Here is a 13,412-nt window from a genome sequence, read left to right as displayed (position 1 = left end):
TTTATCACTTAATTACATTGTGACAACAAGGATAGCCCTAGCAAATAACTGAAGAAAAAAAAAACAACTTGCATTTTTTCTGAAAGTGTGCATGTGTTTTGTATGTGTGTTCATGTTCTGTTCTATGGGATGTTTAATTATGAATATGAGGTATAATGAGTGCCCTGGTGGCATATGTGTGTAAAAATAGTCTTTTCTTTACTGTCAATACATAAAATCTATTCTGGAGCCTGAAGCTGTAGCCTGTTATTATTTCTAACCTCTGTCCTTAAAAGCCTGTCTTCTAGATAAGGAGACAGTCAACTTTTTTTCTGTAAAAAGTCAAATAGTAAATATTTCCTGCTTATAGGCCATGTGATCTCCATTGTAACTATGCAACCATTATTATAGCTTGAAAACAGCCATAGACAATACAGAGACAAATGGGCATGAATTTGTTCCAACAAAATTCTTTTCAAAAACAGATGGCAGGTGGGGTTTTGTCTAAGAAGTGTAGTTCCCTTTTGCTCTTGATCAGTGATTCCTACCCATTAATCAGCTCTGTCTTTCCTAGAGGTCCTTAGATCATTTCAAATTGTGCTTTAAGAATGTTTGAAAAGGGTTCTTTTTGTCCTTTCCGATGAAGCCTATAAGAACTATATTGCAGTCAGTGTCCCTTCAATGCGAAATATTGGAAGCATGAATGGGGTACTACTTCTGCTAGAATGACTCCCAGAGAAGCCCTGAAGTGAGTACAAGAAAGAGCTCTGGCATAAGATGCGGGAAGCTTGAGGTCCAGTGTCCGGCTCAGATGGTAAAGAATCTGACTGAGGCACAGGAGACCCAGGTTCGATCCCTGGTCAGGAAGAAGGGAACGGCTACCCACTCCACTGTGGAGAATTCCACGGACAGAGGAGCCTGGTGGGCCACAGTTCATGGAGATGCAAAGAGTCGGAAACGACTGAATGACTAACACTTTCACTTTCTGTGACTTCAGGTCTGGGTTTCCTCAGTGCAAGGATGTTGGGACTAGACATTCTTCAAATTTTCTACCGGCTCTAGGATTTCACAGTGCTAAATTAAGGTTCTTGGCAAAGCTCTTTCTGTAGGAAGTCTCAGCTCGTGGTCTCACTTTTGAGCCGTTTCCTCTAACAGAGCCAACAACAGACACTGGTAACTTTTAAAGGGGAGCACATTTCTTGTTTCTGCCGTAGGAATTGATGAGAATGATCATATTTGGGCAGTTTTTAACAGTTTTGGGACTTGCCATGTAGTCATTGCTTCTCTGTGTGAGACTAACATTGCCCTTGAAGATACTTGTGTATAGAATTAAGAGTGTTTTTCTTTTAAAATTTGTAGCTATAGTGCACATTAAAAAAAAAAAATTGGCTTACATTCTTGTTGTTATATACTTTATCATTTTTAAGAACCGCATTATTTTTTACATTTTAACATGTGTGAAATCAAAGGCATCATGCAATTGCTGCCATGTAGGTGACAATTGAGATGCATTTGTTAATGCTTATATATGGGCATAAAAATATGTATCAGTGGGTAATATATATACATATATCACATACATGGATACTGATATTTATATAATCGAAAGCTTGCAGGAGAATCCTGAAGACAGTAACGAGGCATGATTTAAAAAATGTTATTTCACCAAGGCTCTTGGCCCAAAGGAATATTTTATATGGAAATTATGAACCTTAATGTCTCTGAATTGATCAGTAATTTGGAATCTAGATGTGAAGAAATTTTAGAAATAATTATTATGCTTATGTATTTTTTTCCCACGAGAACCAGTGATTTAGTAAACACTTATGTCTAAATGAATTCAAATGGGCTCTTTTTGTAATAGAAAATTAATAATGATGCATTCATGTTCATGGAATTCTCCAGGCAACAATACTGGAGTGCGTTGTTATTCCCTTCTCCAGGGGTCTTCCTAACACAGGGTCTCCTACATTGGAGGCATATTCTTTATTGTCTGAGCTACCAGGGAAGCCCCTAGATCTATAAACATGGTACTATTAATTATGATGGGAAATGTTTGAGAATTTAGAAGTAAATACTATCAATTTAAAAGAATTAGGAAGTATAATATATCAAGAAGGAGATTTTATTTTGCCTTTCAGCACTGAGAGAAGTACAAGATGAAGAAAACACATCTTGATGTATGATTGTCAGCCACAGAATGAGCCAGGATTACCAGTGGAATGCTACTAAGTCCCTTGAACACTGACTTTGCCTATCTTCTACCTCAGGGTTTCTAGCACGTAGAACAATTCCTGGCAAAGAGCTTCTAAGTCACTTCAGTCATGTCTGACTCTGTGTGACCCCATAGACGGCAGCCCACTAGGCTCCTCTGTCCCTAGGATTCTCCAGGCAAGAATACTGGAGTGGGTTGCCATTTCCTTCTCCAAAGCATGAAAGTGAAGAGTGAAAGTGAAGTTGCTCAGTCGTGCCCGACTCTTAGTGACCCCATGGATTGCAGCCTACCAGGCTCCTCTGTCCATGGGACTTTCCAGGCAAGAGTACTGGAGTGGGTTACCATTTCCTTCTCTGGGCAAAGAGCTGGCTGCCCATAATTGTTTGTTGAGTGGTAGGAAAAGTAGCCCCTAGAGCAATGTTGGTGTGTGGGAGAGGCAAGGCTGTGCAGAGCTTGGCTTTGAGGGTCAATAATGTTTACCAAAATTACTCTTTACACTTGTTGCTCTTACACTTGATCTCTGAGTTCATTAGACAAAGATGCGTGAGTCAGTAGCACTGATGTTCAGAAGTACAGGTGTTTGTACTGAAACTGTAGCCTTGATAAAATAAGTTAACCAGTTTGAATTAAATGAGAACAAGATATGAGTAATCCTTGAACTTTAAAGAAAATATAACTCTGCTATTAAGATCTTGGCAAAACACTTTCTAGTAGTATTCCTTGATGAAACTATCTTTGAGGCCGTAGCCTGAGAGAAGAAAGCAAAAGCCAAGTTCATCAGTTTCTGTACCAGTTTTGATAGAAGCAGATGCTAACTACACAGAATTCTTGCAGAACTTGTTTCCATATGGTCTCCAGTATGTTTTGTTTCTGCAAATTTTAGAGTCTGGAATACTTTGGGATGCTTAGGTGTCATCACCACCCAAGCAAAATCAAATTCTTATAAAACTTACTAAAGTGTCTTTTGGGATAGAGAAGTAAAATTTTTTTTAAAGTGTTAAAGATGATAGCTTTGCTGGGGTGGATAATAAGAATTTTGGTATGTACATATGGGCCTTAGTTTTCTTTAAGATCCTCCTGATGGAGTTATCTAAGACATCTAATAAATATATCGAATACATATGAAGTTATCTAATTCTAATCACTTGATTCTAAATCAATGTTCTTTGACATAGTAACTCTAGGAATAAGTATATATACAAACATGTATTCAGACTTTAGTTGAGGAAATGATGGCAGCATATATTAAGGAATTAGAATATTGTTTTATATACACACACACACACATATATATATAGAGAGAGAGAGAGAGAGGGAGAGACATTACTTTGCCAACAAAGGTCCGTCTAGTCAAGACTATAGTTTTTCCAGTGGTCATGTATGGATGTGAGAGTTGGACTTTGAAGAAAGCTGAGTGCCGAAGAATTGATGCTTTTGAGCTGCGGTGTTGGAGAAGAGTCCTGAGAGTCCCTTGGATGCAAGGTGATCCAACTAGTCCATACTAAAGGAGATCAGTCTTGGAATTTCTTTGGAAGGAATGATGCTAAAGCTGAAACTCCAGTACTCTGGCCACCTCATGCGAAGAGTTAACTCATTGGAAAAGACTAATGCTGGGAGGGATTGGGGGCAGGAGGAAAAGGGGATGACAAAGGATGAGATGGCTGGATGGAATCACCGACTTGATGGACGTGAGTTTGAGTGAACTCCAGGAGTTGGTGATGGGCAGGGAGTCCTGGCGTGCTGCAGTTCATGGGGTTGCAAAGAGTCGGACATGACTGAGTGACTGGACTGAACTGAACATATATATATATATGGATTATAATTTTGTGGAGACATTTTAAGTGATAGAGAAATAATAAGGAGCAAAAGATCAGTGAGGGCAAAATGACTTCATTAGAATTTTGGCAGACCAAGCCGGAAGGGTTGAATTTTCCTGGCAAGGGAGGTGATGACTGAAGTCTCAGAGATGGATATAGTCTAACTTGATGCAAAGAGGAGACAATTGTTGTGAACACAGTGGAGACCAAGAATCTGGGAGTAGAGACAAATAGTTGAATAAAATTAAAACTGTTGATAGGATGTCCCATGAATAATGATGGCATACACACCATCTCCTAGGCTCTGTCGTAGTGCTGGTGAGTCAGTGGTAGAAAAGTCACATGTAATATACTGCCCTTATGTGAGTTACCTTCTAGTTGACTGCAGCAGACAAGCAAAAACCAAGTAGACAAATATAAGAAGCAAGTTTGTGGTAAGTAATGGTAGTAGTGATACTGCTATATGATGAAGATAATATGAGCTAGATGCTGCCACAGTGAAAGTGGGAGATGGGATAACATTTTAGGTAGGGTGGTCAGAGAAAACATCTCTAGGGAGTTGACTTTCAAGCCAAAATCTAAAGGTTCAGAAGGAGTCATGTAGGTGAGAGGTAGAGGATAGAACAGATCACACTAAAAGACATTGATGGGTTCTGTAAACTAACAAAAGTTTAGAGCCTGGAGACAAGAAGGGCATAAGGAGCTCAAGATGAATTGGATGGATAGACAAGACTCAGATCATGCTGGACATTGAGGGACAGAGTAGAGAATTTGAATTTTGTTCTTTGTGTTATTAGCAGACATTCTTTGGAAAGTTTTGAGTGAGAATATTTTCCAATATTCTATGACATAGTTTCATAAGATTGTTCTGGTTCTTGTGTATATAGTAAATTTAGTGGACCACTCATCATCATCATCATCACCATTATCACCAAGCTACTACCTGTATAGCACTTATTCTGTGTCACACAATATTCTCACCCCTTTATAAATGCCCATTTAATCCTCATAACAAGCCTTTACATGCATGCTAAGTCACTTCAGTCATGTTCGACTCTGCACAACCCAATGGACTGTAGCCTGCCATACTCTTTTGTCCACGCAGATTCTCCAGGCAGAAATACTGGAGTGGGTTACCATGCCCTCCTCCAGGGGATCTTTACATCCAGGGATCAAACCCATGTCTCTTTCATATCATACATTGGTAGGCGGGTTCTTTACCACTAGTGCCACCTGGGAAGCCCAGCAACACTATGAGGTAGGTACTATTACTATGTCCCATTTTAGAGATAAAGTTAGTAAGCTACAAGGAAGTCAATTCCTTTCACCCGGTTTACGTAGTTATTTGATACTAAGGCTAGTCTTTGAACTGAAGATGTCTGTGCTCTTAATCTCTGTGCTGTCTTATAAGTAAAAAGCAGGAAATGTTACAGAAGTCTGAGAGAGAGATGCTAATATCTTGTACTTGAGAGTGGAACAGATAGGATTTAGTGTGGTAGGTTAGAGCTTAATTTAGAAGGAGAATTGGCGCAGAAAGGGAAAGTCATGAACGGTGCCTAGGTTTCTTATATTGGATTACAAAAAGTATTAAATGTCAGAGTGGGTTTGTGTTGATAAATAGAAAAATCACAGAACCCAGTAGTTTTGGAAGGTGCTATAGAAAATGCTTGTTTAAGAAAGATGTGTTGGATTATGGGGGATACTGTATTAGAACTGCAAAGTCTGAAAATCAGGGAAGTCTTTGTTACTTTTACTGCGGTAACTCCTCTGTGAGAAGTTGGTGGATGGGGTCAGGCAGTGGCCGTGGGATTAGAAAAGAAAGCATAGCCATGAAGGCATGAAGAATATCTTTACAGAAGATTTTTGTCTTTTGAAACTCATTGGAAATGAGAAATTAATCAGAGGTGTGTGCCTAAGACAGCTGAGGAATCTTGTGTGTGACCTGGATATGTTTTTTAATCTCCGAACACTTCAGTTCTGTTTCCAGGAGTTGCATGAACTCTTAGGCAGGGGTAAACCCGATTGCCTGGACCAACCACCTTCAAATTAGTACCCTTACCTTTGAAATGTATCATGCACAGAATGAAAATTATACAATTAAAACTTATAGCCTGCTCATCACTTAGAAATAAAAAATTCATTATATTCATCAAGGGTTTATTCTGCATCAGTGAGGTGCCAGGGACATAATGGTGGCAAAAAGAAAACTCATGTAGCTTTACTTTATTTGTGAATATTATCTATTCTTTGTACTTGTGATGCACAACCCCACAGTGCATAATGGAAAGAACATACAGGCATGTGTTAAAAATAACACAATTGTCCACAAAGTTCCCTTAGAAATGTCACGTCATCAATGTCAAATATTCAGAGGCTTCATTGTCTGTGGATGGGGATGGTTTTTAAAGTACCTATTGTAGAAACCTCTTGATACTGGTTCCAGTTTGTATTTTGAGCAAAATAATTTCAAAACATGACACATAAAAACATCAAATGGCAACAAAAATTTTAAAAATGTTTCCTGTTTTCCTTTATTTAACACATATAGAGTGCTAAATTTCTGTTTTCTACAAAGTACAGCTAATTAAGTTTTGTCACTGCCCTGCAGGAGTTTGCTGTCTGCAGCAGATAGTGCAAACAGCCATCTCTTTTTTCACATGGGATGAGGCCATACCAAATTGGGAGTTGGGAAAGCAACTTTTTTGAGGGAGACTGTAAATGTTGTTTGAATGAAGACAAAAGGAGAGGAAGCTGTAGCTGGCTTGGTGGAGTGAAATCAAATGCATATGTTTGCACATCAGAGAGCTTTGTGGAATCTCAGGGGCATCAGAAAGAGGAGAATCTGTAAATGAACCCATGAGAGACTATTGAGGAGTGGCCAGTTCCTAATGGGGGTGGCACTAGATGTCTAATTTAGTCTGTGCTGGGAGAATTGGGAGAAAGGATGCACATCTTGGCAATGAACACAACAGACAAGAGAGTTAATGTCATAGAGCAGAGTGAGAGGGCTACATGATGAAGCAGGATTTGTTCCCTCAAGTTAACTGCTGGCAGATAAAGAAGAAATCTTAGTTGCCTAGGTGAGAAATGAGCGAGTCTGATGCTGAGACAGTGGCAGACCAATGCAGAACAGGACGGTGTGGAATTATCAAACCTCAGCTAGATTTCAGAGCTTGATGGTGCCTTAAAATATAATCTTCCAGATGAGAAACTGAGATTATATCTGTTGTTATTTGAGTAACATTGAACCAGTTTCCTAATAACGGCTGATGGCCAGTTTTAGTAATCTGTAAGACGGTGTCCTTGTGCTGTTGTGACCCTGCTGACGTCATGTATGTGTGTTGTAAACCACATAGACAGTAAACAGGAAAGGCATAATTATAGGAGACATTTAGGAAGCCATAGATTTTGGCAACAGATTCCATACAGAGTGAGAGAAATGAGTCAGAGTTTAGTCATTAACACATTCTGTTCTTTTTTGTCATGAGTATTTATGAGACTCTATAAATGAGGATTAGTAACATTCACTTGACTGTTAAGAGACGTATTGGTAAAACAATTTTCTCTGCTGGCCTTTTGTACTGTAACTCCCAAACATTCCATCACTGGAAAAGCGATCATCGGTGTTGATTGTTTTTATTGTGTTCTGTCATTTGTGTAGCACAAACATCAGGTCAGTTGTTCCTTTTTGACCTTCTGATGCAGGGTATCTCTGAATGAAAGATTTAATTTTGTGTGACTATCTTGGCCATGCTCTTCAGTGTCATCCATAGATCTCCTTGTCACCTTCATTGGCTATGTTTTACATGAGTGTTTTGTATGGGGAGTTTTATTTTCAGTAGAGTGTTTCATAGAATCCTTAGGTAGCTATTATTTCATAAGTACTATTGCAAAGAAAAGTCCAGGCATTGTTCTTCTTTTTGTTCAAAGAAACCATGGAGAGGGTGGAATGAATGGAGAGAGCAGCATGGAAACATATGTACTACCATATGTAAAATAGATAGCCTGTGGGAATTTGCTGTATGATTCAGGGAACTTAAGCTGGGGCTCTGTGACAACCTAGAGGGGTGGGATGGGGTGGGGGGGCAGGAGGTGGGAGGGAGGGAACGCATGTATATCTATGGCTGATTCATGCTGATATACGGCAGAAACCAACACAATATTGTAAAGCAATTATCCTTCAATTAAAAACAAGTAAATTAAAAAAAGAAACCTTGGAACCAGAAGCCCTCCAATGGATAGCTCTGGACCGTGACCCCAAGTCACCTACTTGTGAACATACTGTTGCCTGTATAGCAAAAGGACGTTTCATTTCTAAATAGAAAATTTAACAAAACAGAAATTCCAGTCAATTGGCTAAAAAAGACTGGCTTTGTCAGTTGTTTCATTTGCTAGCAACAACTGACAAACAACTAATCTCAAAAATATACAAGCAACTTATGCAACTCAATTCCAGAAAAATAAACGACCCAATCAAAAAATGGGCCAAAGAACTAAATAGACATTTTTCCAAAGAAGACATACGGATGGCTAACAAACACATGAAAAGATGCTCAACATCACTCATTATTAGAGAAATGCAAATCAAAACCACAATGAGGTACCACTTCACACCAGTCAGAATGGCTGCGATCCAAAAATCTGCAAGCAATAAATGCTGGAGAGGGTGTGGAGAAAAGGGAACCCTCCTACGCTGTTGGTGGGAATGCAAACTAGTACAACCACTATGGAAAACAGTGTGGAGATTCCTTAAAAAATTGCAAATAGAACTGCCATATGACCCAGCAATCCCACTGCTGGGCATACACACCAAGGAAACCAGAAATGAAAGAGACACATGTACCCCAATGTTCATCGCAGCACTGTTTATAATAGCCAGGACATGGAAACAACCTAGATGTCCATCAGCAGATGAATGGATAAGAAAGCTGTGGTACATATCCACAATGGAGTATTACTCAGCCGTTAAAAAGAATACATTTGAATCAGTTCTGATGAGATGGATGAAACTGGAGCCGATTATACAGAGTGAAGTAAGCCAGAAAGAAAAACACCAATACAGTATACTAACACATATATATGGAATTTAGAAAGATGGCAATGATGACCCTGTATGCAAGACAGCAAAAAAGACACAGATGTGTATAGCGGACTTTTGGACTCAGAGGGAGAGGGAGAGGGTGGGATGATTTGGGAGAATGGCATTGAAACATGTATACTATTATGTAAGAATCGAATCACCAGTCTATGTCCGATGCAGGATACAGCATGCTTGGGGCTGGTGCATGGGGATGACCCAGAGGGATGTTGTGGGGAGGAAGGTGGGAGGGGGATTCATGTTTGGGATCACATGTACAACCTGTGGTGGATTCAAGTCAATGTATGGCAAAACCAATACAGTATTGTAAAGTAAAATAAAGTAAACATAAAAAAAAAAAAAAAAAGACTGGCTTTGATATCTTGCCTTCACTTCAGCTAAAGGTGTATTTGGGTGCGTGCTCAGTCATTTCAGTTGTGTCCAACTCTCTGCAACCCCATGGACTGTAGCCTACCAGGCTCCTCTGTCCAAGGGATTCTCTAGGCAAGAATACTGGCGTGGGTTGCTGTGTCTTCCTCCTAGGGAATCTTCCTGACTTAGGGATTGAACCAGCATCTTCTGCACTACAGGCAAATTCTTTACCACTGAGCCACTGGAGAAGCCCAAAGCTGTATTTAAAATACATCAATTCTAAAATCTGTCCTTATCCTCACAAAACGCCAGTACCTGCATGTCTTATTCCTTCAAACTTAACAGCATGGCTCCTGAGCAGCTCCCAAGGAATGAAAAGAGTCCTGTGACAATTACTGGTGCCCAGACGAATATCCTGCCAAGATATAGCACCAGCCTAGTAGGATCAGGCCAACTATAAGAAGCAGATGAGCTCAAAGAAAGCCTGCTTCCTGGGTTTGGAAGCAAGATCAACAGGTTCATGGGCCACCCTACAAATCACGCACAACACCCTTCCTCTAACATTTCAATGAATCTGAACATTTGAGTCTTTCAATTGGATCTTTCCTTCCCTAATTCATTGTAATGTTTATGGAGGCAGAAGTGATAACTTTGCCAAGTAAACAGCGGTAGCTGTGGGGCTCCCTGGAGCTCTCTCTGAATCTACTAATGGTAAACGCATCCAGTTTAGGTATTTAGCAATATGTCTTAGCTGTGAAATAAAAGTCGCATATCATTTGAGTCCTTCTAAGAACCTCAGACTCAGGGCAGACCCTAAACTTGAGCTGGAAAAGCTTCACCCATGGTTTTCTTAGCTATATTTATCGATTTGGTTGGTCTACCTGTCACAGTGTTGTCCAGAAGTGTTGGAACACTGTGATTCAATATGCTGGCAACATACTTTCTCTGCCTCCCTTACAGATGGGATTATTCTGCGTGATCCCAGCAGACTAAGTGTGTTTATTTGTTCTGTCAGCAGTCTCACTACCGTCCAAGGGATTGTTTTGTTCTTTTTGTCTTTTTTCAGTAAACGTAAGAGTGCTCCTTCTATGCCACTCTCTGTGATGGATTCACTATGTAAATTATTATTGTTGCATAATGCTAGATAAGCACCCTCATAAAATATGAACCAGCTGCAGGGCACAGAGAGAAGAGAATCAGAGTGTCCAATTGGGAGTTTGGAGTTTCAGAGAGGTGTAGTCCATCCAGCAAACCGTGGTTCGTTCATTATGGGTGGATTATAGGATCAAATAGCCAGAGATGAATTTGCTGAGTTCCTTGCCAGACCACAAGGGTCTGCCCTGCCCCACGAAGTAAACTCGTGAATGCACTTCCCCATCTCACCCCTGCGACAGTGTCTTTGCATCACAGAAGTATCTGCTTCTCTCTTTTGTGCCTGAGGTCTTTGTCCAAATCAGGGAAGATATATCCTTTTCAAGCAGTACCAGTTGGGAAGGGTGTTAATATGTCTTGAAGCATCCTCAGTAAATGGTGGTGGTAGTCAATGAGTAAATGCTCCAGTCCCTAAACAATTTTTAAAGATTTGGTCCACACACAGGGAGTCTGCAGTGGAACTGAGCCCCAGGTACCTGCAAAGCTAACTATGCGTTAACGCATCCTTTATAGACTTTTCTCCATTCCCTGTCTCACTTTTTTCATTTCATCATTTGTGCCTCTTGGGCTTACCTCCAAAAAACCGAATTGCACCCAAGTACTTGTTTCGAACTGAGACACAAGAAAAAAGTATGGACTTGATCCTCTAGGCTACAGGCAGCCAATTGAATTTTAAAGCAGTGGAAAGATGTGATCTGATTTACATTTCAGAAAGTTCACTGTCTGAAGTGTGGAGAATATATTACACGCAAGACAGGACTGGAGGCAAGAATAGAAGGAGGTCATTCAGTTAATCTGGACAGGAAGTGATTCTTTGGGGGAAAAAGACACATTGAGAAAAGTTACTTCTGTAGCCCTTTTAAACCCTTATAACATTAGTACCACTCTTCAATTTGGGGAGCAGTCTTCGTAACAGTGTAAATAACATGGTCTTGTTCCTGGGGTATCAAATCTCAACTCTCTAACCCTCATTTGACTTCCCTGGTGGCTCAGATAGTAAAGAACCTGCCTGCAATGCGGGAGACCTGGGTTTGATCCCTGGGTTTGGAAGAGCCTCTGGAGGAGGGCATGGCAACCCACTTCCGTATTCTATCATCCATGGGGTTGCAAAGACTCAGGCATGACTGAGTGCCTAAGCACAGCACGCATTGTCATTTACTGTCATTCTTTTGCCTAGTCATCTGCTCTTCATTACATGCTCTGGATTTGTGAACAGGCTTTCATTTCTGTTAAACAGAATGACTAGTGCTCCATTAGTCTTACTAGGCTTGAAATTCTGCTTCAGAACAGAAACGGGACATCAGCACTGATCCCCAGGAGGTTGTAGTCTGGTTGTTAGATGATCAGGGCTCTTTTTGGGGTTTACTCCCATGAGGCACTCAGTAAGTTTGTAAATTATTTAAAACAACACAAGATTTCTAGTGTAATTTCCTATTATTTTCTACATTTGGTTTACTGAATTATGCTACTGAGGTTGTTTGTTTATTTGGAGGACAATGACCTATAATTTGAGTAATCAGCTTCCCTGAAATTTGAGTCAGTTGGTGATGTTTAGGCTGTGACTTACAGGTTTAAGAGGCTGCACTTATCCTTGGCTCAGGAGACCACAGCTCTAATGGGATCTTCTTGTACTGACTACCACAGAGTGAAGTCTACCCCAGCATCCCAAATTACCTGCTGGATAGGCTCCAAATGTGCAGATGTCCACAGTTTGTCCCAACAAAATATTTGTTTTCTTGTTCAAATATGAAGTCTGTATAAATATTAAAGCATGTAAAATAATTAGTATTTAAATTGCACCTTTTAAGATGTATAATGTAGTCAGTTTGTCTCGCAAAATGATAGCCACAATAAAGTTAGTTAGCATATCCATCGTCTCACATTGTTATATTTCTTTGGTGTGTGGTGAGAACTTTTCAAATCTACTCTTAGCAACACTCAAACAAATGATAAAGTATTGTTAAATACAGTTACCACACTGAACATTACCTTCCCAGAACATAACTGGAAGTTTGTACCCTATTGTCACCTTTACTCCCTGTCTTGCTCAGACCCCCAGGAAACTACCATTCTGTTCTCTTTTCCTATGAGGTTTTTTTCCGTTCTTTTTTCTTTTTTAATTTCATATATAACCGAGTTCATACACTGTCTGTCTTTCTCCCTCTTGCTTATGTCACTTAGCATAACAGGTTCATCCATGTTGTCACAAAGGGCAGGATTTCCTTCTTTGTGGTTGAATACTATTCTACTGCATACAACACATTTTCTTTATTCATCATTGATGGCCACTTAGGTTATTTCTATACCTTGATTATTGTAAATAAAGCTGCAATGAACATAGGGGTGCAGATGTTTGAGACAGTCAGATTTCATTTCCTTCAAATATATACCCAAAAGTGGGATTGCTGGATCATATGGTAGTTTTGTTTGTAATGTTTGGCGGGACATCCACTGTTTTCTATAGTGGCTTCACTAATTTATATTACCACTAACAGTATACAGGGCTCCTTTTCTCCATATTCTTTACAGTAGTTACCTCTTGCCCTTTTGAGAACTTACCTCGTGCCCTTTTGAGAATAGTCGGCCTCACAGGTATGAGCTGATATTTTATTATGGTTTTGATTTGCATTTCCCTAATGATTAGTGATGTTGAATACCTTTTCATCTACCTGTTGGCTATTTGAATATCTTCTTTGAAAAAAATGTTTGCTTTGGTATTCTGCCCATTTTTAAAATTAGGTTATTTGAGTGGCAATGAACTAGTGTATGACTATCAGTTGGCGACAGTCTATGCACTCGG

The sequence above is a fragment of the Budorcas taxicolor genome, chromosome 7 (assembly GCF_023091745.1).
Source record: "Budorcas taxicolor isolate Tak-1 chromosome 7, Takin1.1, whole genome shotgun sequence".
Classification (NCBI taxonomy): domain Eukaryota; kingdom Metazoa; phylum Chordata; class Mammalia; order Artiodactyla; family Bovidae; genus Budorcas; species Budorcas taxicolor.
This window is presented reverse-complemented; position numbering follows the sequence as displayed.